We start from the raw sequence: 9,339 nt of genomic DNA on the forward strand, positions 1-9,339 counted from the left end.
TTCATGATCACGAAACTATGATCATCTATTAATCAACAAGCTAGTTATACAAGAGGCTTACTAGGGACTCCTTGTTGTTTACATAACACACATGTATCAATGTTTCGGTTAATACAATTATAGCATGGTATATAAACATTTATCATAAACACAAAGATATATAATAACCACTTTATTATTGCCTCTTGGGCATATCTCCAACAATATTAACAAAAGGAATTGCTGAAATGCAAGGGAAAGGAATAAAGGAAGGCCAAAAGCAAGAAGGTGGCATGTCCTTACCTTTCCTTGTAATACTGGATCTCCAGGAGATGGGAAAGTTGGTACAGATCTCTAGTTGCACCATCATAGCGCGAAATTCAGCGGCGATCTAACTCCATCTTGCGTCCTCAGGGAAGTAGAGCAAATTGTAGGGATGCACAAGCATCGCAGAGGCCACGCCATCAGCGTATCATCAAGGATGCTAAGGACAACATCCTGGCAGCATCACTATAATACAAATGTAGGCATTACAAACCACGAAATCTAAGAAGAATAAATATGGCAGATTTATCCATATAACATATATACTGGGATCAATAAGTTGATCAATTAGATCCTGAAATGGTTTCACCTAGTCTCACTTACGCATAAGTAAGCTCTGGCCATAAGCATGTGTGCCTAATACTAAAAACAGAGATGGACTACGGCGACGACTAATGGTTTTTCTGGAACAAATTTCATTTGCCAAAAACTAATTATAAGGTACAGAAGTGTATAGTGCTGCTAGTTCTCTGAATAAAGATCAGGTCAAATAGAAAAGAAAAGCCAAGAACCATTTGACCAAAAGAGTTACCTAGAGTGTTGGTTTTAAGCCTTCTTCCTTCAGGTTCTAAGCATCCCCGTATGCCCGTTCTCTGCAATGAAGAATGACTGAGAGTGACTGGATGAACAAAGATATAGGAGAGTGACACAAGAAAATATGACAACGTTTTTTCTGTGGTACAAAACCTACAATGTATGGATAACCAATGCTGGGAATAAAAGGCAGTATACATACAGATCCATCAGAAGCACCCAGGAAACAAATTTATACTGGACATTTTAAAAATCATCTTCAATTCAGTGCACTGTTAACCACTCTATAGCAAGCCCAAAATGGTCTAATAATTTCAGAAAGTACCCAAAGCAGGAGTGTTTTTATCATGCGTAGCAACCAGTTACTATGCTAATAAAACCATGTAAGAAATTGACAACAACCCTCCGTCCCTAAAAAAACTTCTCAGAGCTTTTTTTGGAAACAGAGGGAGTAGTACATGATCAACCCAGGAATAGTACTTCTGGTTAATGTGACAACACAACAAAACTTCAGGTACGATAATATGTCCAAAAAAACCAAAACCTTTTCGCACTCCCAGAATCATATCAAGGTTTCAGTTTTCATTTTGGTCTTTCTAACATTCACTATTTACAATATCATTAAATTATCAATTATCGGGCTAAGGTAAGATCAATACCATCGTGTACTCAGTCAAGTTATATTGTCTCAAAAACAGTCTACTCTAGAGAAAAATAACCAAAGAGTACTGAAACATTATGCACTATATCCAATAAGTACCTGAAGACGCTTTATCTCTCTCTTCGAATAAGATTCAGTCTTTTTCCTAGGGAACCAACCAATAGAAGAACCACTTATCCGAATCACCCAACTTTTGAATTGAGCTTCCCAAATCTCTTGAGCCTAAACTCTGCAGAAAAATTAATAACAAATGCAGAAAATACTGATAGCAAGTTGCTATTCTACAGGGTTATCACTGCTACCAATTTAAGTGCTTCACATGAAATTTATCTAGTCAAGTGTATATAGCTTCAATGTTATTTTCATGATCACTTCCAAAATAAGCTCACTTCCACAACCTATCTTGTCTCGAAGACAACAACTTGGCAACGTAGCTATATTGATTTCTAATGAGAACTTTTTTTCTGTTGGATTTGGGAACTAAGTCAGGTAGTGATATTCTTACTGAAATTCCAAGAAACACGGTCGTCAAACTTCTTATCCATGGTGAAACAACAGTGACCACAGACCTTCTACTGGAACCTAGTTACGCACCAAAGGATGGAAGTGTTTATGCCAAAACAACATAGAATTGATGGTTCGTGCCCAAATCAAGAAATCGAGCACGGCATCATGCATTACACATCACTCCAACGATGCTAGAGTCCCTGAAATTGCGGCCACCAACATGTGAGGGTGCGCGATCAAGTCCTGGGCAGGCCAACATTGACATCCTCGCCAAAAATGTTAATGAATATCTACACAGTGTAATAGAAACGAAGCTAAATTTCAGACATAATCTAATCTGAACCAGAAATATATAAGCTGTATGCAGGCAGGACCTTTGTATGGCCATCTGTAACAAAGGAAGGTTATTAAGAGTTAAGAACACACGTACAAAGAAAAAATACACTGTAAGAAAAATAGAAAAAGATAGGAGGAGGCTTCCTTCTACCTTTTGGTGAGTTTTTCTTGACAGTTTTCCATGTTAACGAAAAAGCAACAGAGTGGAAACTGCAAGTAACAGTGATACTCCATGCAGAGCAGATATAATGATTATTGAGTGGTGCTTCTCTTGCGTCGCTATTTTTAGGTCCATATTGCCTTCCTAACTGAAAATGTACAATGATTAAGCTTAGATTATGGAACGACAAGCTACTTAAAAACTGACCTTGAAAATTAAGGAAATCAAATGGTGTCATGATTCCCAAAACTTAAAAGAGGACATCTAGACTTAATTTGTCTAGCATGAAAGTTTCAGGAGTAAGTAATGTTGCTGGTATAGTGGTATCATAATATGGTTTGTATCAAGGAAATAATACGAACTTCAGAATAATGCCTATGCATCTTGTGAGTTTGGTTCTGATGGCAGCCTCCTTGTAAACTTTCTCTAGGAATTACAGCATTCAGGAATGCAAATTAACCTTGTATAATACGGTAGCCTCCTTGTACCCAAGAGACGAAGGGTTGATGATATCCTCCTGTCAAGGGCAAACTGAATTTGGTTTTCATGCACATTGTTGGGAGCAACCTTGTCTTGCAATTGTACCTAGAGAAAATACGCATCAAAGAAAGGGATAAAATACAAGGATAACTTTGAGGGATCTCACTTATTCGGTGCAAGCTTAATTTGCAGCTGACAAGAATACATGTAAGGAAGATCAGACCCTTGAGGAAGATCAAAGCTATAGAACAAAGAGAGGTCCATTCAAATTGTTTTATCAGCCAAAGCATTGCTCCGCAGTATCACGGTATAAAAGTGGTAGGAAAAGGAGGTACGACCACTGCGGTACTTGAATCAGGAAATTCTCACCTTCCAAGCTTGTCATCTTCATCCATCGAAGCATGCCTTTTTGAGCTAAATCAGGTTTGTTGATGAATTATTGTAAATCAAAATGCGTCTGGATGATGCGCATAGTCCCACACCGTCTGCACCACCCACCACTGCAGGGACAGCATGCCGGAGCCCAGCACCGTGGTGATGTTTGCGCGCTCGCAGCATCACACGCGGGTGCCAGTGAGCCAGGGCCGTCCTCGTCTACAAGGCGAGGTCGATGCCGATTTGCGCCGGACACGGAGCGGGGAAAGCGGCCCCGTCTTGAATGGGAATGGGTAGCACGGGTTGGGAAAGGAGCGCAGGGCCATCTCTCGAGGGGAACTCCGGCGGCTGCCGCAGGTGTGGAGGCATGGAGCACGGGGACCATTCGCAGGGAAAGCATGGCGGCGCGGAAGTCACGCCTTCTGCGAGGGAGACGATGCGCGGCGATTGGAGGTGGACCGGAGGCGTCGGATATGGGAGGAAGCAATGGGGATGAGAGCTGGGCAGGCGGATCGGCGGGCGTTGGGGCGGCGAACGGACATAGAACGTGTGGGGGAGTTTTCCTTTCGAGAGAAGAACGTTTTTTTTTTGAGACATTCGAGAGAAGAACGTGTGTGGGAGTTGTCGGCGTAGTGATCATTTGAGTAGGCACAGAAGCAATTACATGGGCCGGGCCCATTCACGTACTCGTCTATATGCGGGGCAGAGAACTCCAACGACGTACCTACCAACCATCCCACCACCTCTAGCTATTTAATATAGTAGAGATTAGTGCAGATGCCAGGAAGAGGAACTTGAAGAAGGTGTTCGGTGTATTCAGGTGGTTGGAGCGAGGCATCAAATTTCCTAGAAAAGGGAAACGAGGTCTCATCAAAGATGACGTCGCAGGAAATATAAACTCGTACTGTTTCAATATCTAGGCATTTGTAACCCTTGTGATCCCCACTATACCCTATGAATACACACTCCTTGGACCGAAGGGATAGCTTTTTGGAGTTGTAGGGTCGAAGATGGGGAAAGCAAGCACACCCAAAGGCTTTGAGTATATCATAGTTTGGTTTAGCCTTGTGACCAAGAAGGCGTTCCAAGGGAGTGGCATTGTCAATGACTCATGTTGGGAGACAATTAATTAGATAAGTGGCTGTAGTAAAAGCCTCATCCCAAAAGGTGACGGGCATACGGGCTTGAGCAAGGAGAGATAGACCCGTTTCCACGATGTGTCGATGCTTGCGTTCGACAGAGCCATTTTTTTGGTGGGTGTGACGGCATGACACATGATGTGCAATGCTAGTGTTTTCAAAATATTTGTGAAGGCGACGATATTCCCCTCCCCAATCCGATTGAACACATTTAATTTTTCTGTCAAGAAGCAACTCAGCATGTTTTTGGAATTTATAAAAGATGGTTTCAACATCAGATTTGGCATGGAGAAGCTAGATCCACGTAAATTTGCTAAAATCATCGAGAAAGCTCACATAATATTTAAAACCACCAACAGAAACAGTGGCTGGTCCCCAAACATCTGTATGAATAAGTTCAAGAGGGGATGTGGAAACATGAGTGGATAAAGGAAATGGGAGCTGATGGCTCTTTGCTTGACGACATGCATTGCACATATGTGCATGCTCAGAATTACAAAAAGGAAGTTTATTCAAACTCAAGATTGAATTGACCACTTGAGAAGACGGATTAGCTAGGCGTTGATGCCATTGCTCCTTGCTTGGCTTAGCGGAGAGCTTGGCACACTTCTGGACGCTTATTGACGACGACTCGACGGGGTAGAGACCACCCTCACACCTCCCTTGCAGGAGCTTTTCCCTCGACACCTGATCCTTGACAAAAAAATGAGAGGGATGAATTTCAAGAAAAGCATTGTTATCATGTGTGAGCTTAGAAGCGGAAAGCAGATTTTTGGTGATCTTAGGTACATGTAAAACATTGCGGAGATGGAGAGATTTGGCATTTGCATTAATTGTACCATGACCAATGTGGGAGATGTGCAAACCTGCGTCATTGCCGATGTGAACTTGTTCATTGCCGTGGTAGCGCTCGCGGATGTGCAGACGGTTGAGGTCGTTGGTGATGTGGTCGGTCGCCCCGGTATCCATGTACCAAGCGGGGTCGGCCTTGTAGGACGTGGACGCCGTGTTCACTGAGTGCTCCTCACCGGTGAAGGCGTGGTCGAAGCGGTGATGACAATGGAGAGCAGCATGTCCAGCCTTGCCACAGATCTGGCAGATTGGACGGTCATCATAGTTGCCGGAGTTGTTGCCTCCAGCGCCTCCTCCATTGCCACGACCCTGGCCGCGTCCGCCGCCTCCATGGAGACCACGGCCGCGGCTGTTGAAGTTGCCGCGTCCTCCTCCAGGGTTGCTGCCACCCTGGTTGCTGCTAGAAGGGTTGCCATGGGCACCGCCACGGCGAGAGAAGTTGGCAGAGGCACCACCACCAAGGCCGTAGTCGGAGTCATGCAGGTCAAGGTGATGCTCGTAGGCCAGGAGGTGGGCATAGACCTCGTCCAGCATGAGGTCCTCGCTCCGAACGGTGAGCGTGGTGACAAGGTTGTCGTAGTCCGGGTCAAGCCCAGCAAGGATGTAGGCGATGACTGATGTCTACGGGTGCTTCTATTCTTGTAGACAGTGTTGGGCCTCCAAGAGCAGAGGTTTGTAGAACAGCAGCAAGTTTCCCTTAAGTGGATCACCCAAGGTTTATCGAACTCAGGGAGGAAGAGGTCAAAGATATCCCTCTCATGCAACCCTGCAACCACAAAGCAAGAAGTCTCTTGTGTCCCCAACACACCTAATAGGTGCACTAGTTCGGCGAAGAGATAGTGAAATACAGGTGGTATAAATAAGTATGAGCAGTAGCAACGGTGCCAGAAAAGTGCTTGCTGGCGTGTAGTTGATGGTGGTAATATTGCAGGCAGTAGTAATGCAGTAAAACAGTAAACAAGCAGCGATAGCAGTATTTAGGAACAAGGCCTAGGGAATAGACTTTCACTAGTGGACACTCTCAACATTGATCACATAACAGAATAGATAAATGCATACTCTACACTCTTGTTGGATGATGAACACATTGCGTAGGATTACACGAACCCTCAATGCCGGAGTTAACAAGCTCCACAATTCAATGTTCATATTTAAATAACCTTAGAGTGCAAGAAAGATCAACACGACTAAACCAAGTACTAACACAGCATGCACACTGTCACCTTCACACTATGTAGGAGGAATAGATCACATCAATACTATCATAGCAATAGTTAACTTCACAATCTACAAGAGATCATGATCATAGCATACGCCAAGTACTAACACGGATGCACACACTGTCACCATTACACCGTGCAGGAGGAATAAAACTACTTTAATAACATTGCTAGAGTAGCACATAGATAAATTGTGATACAAAACACATTGCAATCATAAAGAGATATAAATAAGCACTTCACTACGCCATTCATAACAGTGAGTAAGTATTCTGTGAAATATAGCCTAAGAGACCCACACGGTGCACACACTGTCACCTTTACACACGTGGGACAAGGAGTCTCCGGAGATCACATAAGTAAAACTCACTTGACTAGCACAATGACATCTAGATTACAAGCATCATCATATGAATCTCAATCATGTAAAGCAGCTCATGAGATTATTGTATTGAAGTACATAGGAGAGAGATGAACCACATAGCTACCGGTACAGCCCCGAGCCTCGATGGAGAACTACTCCCTCCTCATGGGAGACAACAGCGTTGATGGAGATGGTGGTGGTGTCGATGGAGAAGCCTTCCGGGGGCACTTCCCCGCCGGCGGGTGCCTAACAGAGACTCCTGTCCCCCAGATCTTGGCTTCGCGATGGCGGCGGCTCTGGAAGGTTTCTGTGGGTTTCGTCCTCCGTCATAGTGTTTTCGCGACGGAGGCTTTAAATAGGCGGAAGGGCAGCCTCGGAGGGGGCCTGGGGCCACCACACTATAGGGCGGCGCGGCCCCCCTCTGGCCGCGCCAGGGTGTGGTGTGGGGCCCCCAGGGCTTCCCTCTGGCGGCTCTCGGGTGTTCTGGATGGTTCCGGGAAAAATAGGAACCTGGGTCTTGATTTCATCCGATTCCGAGAATATTTCGTTACTAGGATTTCTGAAACCAAAAACAGCAGAAAACAGGAACTGGCACTTCGGCATCTTGTCAATAGGTTAGTTCCAGAAAACGCATAAATATGACATAAAATGTGCATATAACATGTAGATATCATCAATAATGTGGCATGGAACATAAGAAATTATCGATACGTCGGAGACGTATCAGCATCCCCAAGCTTAGTTCCTGCTCGTCCCGAGCAGGTAAACGATAAACAAAGATAATTTCTGGAGTGACATGCCATCATAAACTTGATCATATTGTAAACATATGTAATGAATGCAGCGATCAAAACAATGGTAATGACATGAGTAAACAACTGAATCATAAAGCAATGACTTTTCATGAATAGCACTTTCAAGACAAGCATCAATAAGTCTTGCATAAGAGTTAACTCATAAAGCAATAATTTAAAGTAAAGACATTGAAGCAACACAATGGAAGATTAAGTTTCAGCGGTTGCTTTCAACTTATAACATGTATATCTCATGGATATTGTCAACATAGAGTAATATAACAAGTGCAATATGCAAGTATGTAGGAATCAATGCACAGTTCACACAAGTGTTTGCTTCTTGAGGTGGAGAGAGATAGGTGAACTGACTCAACATAAAAGTAAAGAGAATGGTCCTTCAAAGAGGAAAGCATCGATTGCTATATTTGTGCTAGAGCTTTTATTTTGAAAACATGAAACAATTTTGTCAACGGTAGTAATAAAGCATATGAGTTATGAACATTATATCTTACAAGTTGCAAGCCTCATGCATAGTATACTAATAGTGCCCGCACCTTGTCCTAATTAGCTTGGACTACCGGATCATCGCAATGCACATGTTTTAACCAAGTGTCACAAAGGGGTACCTCCATGCCGCCTGTACAAAGGTCTAAGGAGAAAGCTCGCATTTTGGATTTCTCGCTTTTGATTATTCTCAACTTAGACATCCATACCGGGACAACATGGACAACAGATAATGGACTCCTCTTTAATGCATAAGCATGTGGCAACAATTATTATTCTCATATGAGATTGAGGATATATGTCCAAAACTGAAACTTCCACCATGATTCATGGCTTTAGTTAGCGGCCCAATGTTCTTCTCTAACAATATGCATGCTCCAACCATTAAGGTGGCAGATCTCTCTTACTTCAGACAAGACGGACATGCATAGCAACTCACATGATATTCAACAAAGAATAGTTGATGGCGTCCCCAGAAACATGGTTATCGCACAACAAGCAACTTAATAAGAGATAAAGTGCATAAGTACATATTCAATACCACAATAGTTTTTAAGCTATTTGTCCCATGAGCTATATATTGTAAAGGTGAATGATGGAATTTTAAAGGTAGCACTCAAGCAATTTACTTTGGAATGGCGGATAAATACCATGTAGTAGGTAGGTATGGTGGACACAAATGGCATAGTGGTTGGCTCAAGGATTTTGGATGCATGAGAAGTATTCCCTCTCGATACAAGGTTTAGGCTAGCAAGGTTATTTGAAACAAACACAAGGATGAACGGTGCAGCAAAACTCACATAAAAGACATATTGTAAACATTATAAGACTCTACACCGTCTTCCTTGTTGTTCAAAACTCAATACTAGATATTATCTAGACTCTAGAGAAACCAAATATGCAAACCAAATTAGCAAGCTCTAAGTGTTTCTTTATTAATGGGTGCAAAGTATATGATGCAAGAGCTTAAACATGAGCACAACAATTGCCAAGTATCAAATTATCCAAGACATTTTAGAATTACTACATGTAGTATTTTCCAATTCTAACCATATAACAATTTAACGAAGAAGAAACTTCGCCATGAATACTATGAGTAAAGCCTAAGGA

At 42.9% G+C, this 9,339-nt stretch overlaps 2 long non-coding RNA genes across 2 annotated transcripts; both read right to left on the minus strand.

The window, feature by feature from the left end:
* Positions 1-287: 287 nt before the first annotated feature.
* Positions 288-1,914, minus strand: LOC127313743 (uncharacterized). Its single transcript, XR_007859191.2, has 3 exons — positions 1,598-1,914; positions 836-896; positions 288-489 (listed from the first exon to the last, which is right to left on the minus strand). It is a non-coding gene; the product is annotated as an uncharacterized lncRNA (long non-coding RNA).
* A 54-nt stretch (positions 1,915-1,968) lies between these two features.
* On the minus strand, positions 1,969-3,673 carry LOC139833462 (uncharacterized). The gene is made up of 3 exons (XR_011749264.1): positions 2,962-3,673; positions 2,493-2,649; positions 1,969-2,393 (listed from the first exon to the last, which is right to left on the minus strand). It is a non-coding gene; the product is annotated as an uncharacterized lncRNA (long non-coding RNA).
* Positions 3,674-9,339: the final 5,666 nt, after the last annotated feature.

This window comes from Lolium perenne, chromosome 7 (genome assembly GCF_019359855.2).
Source record: "Lolium perenne isolate Kyuss_39 chromosome 7, Kyuss_2.0, whole genome shotgun sequence".
NCBI lineage: Eukaryota > Viridiplantae > Streptophyta > Magnoliopsida > Poales > Poaceae > Lolium > Lolium perenne.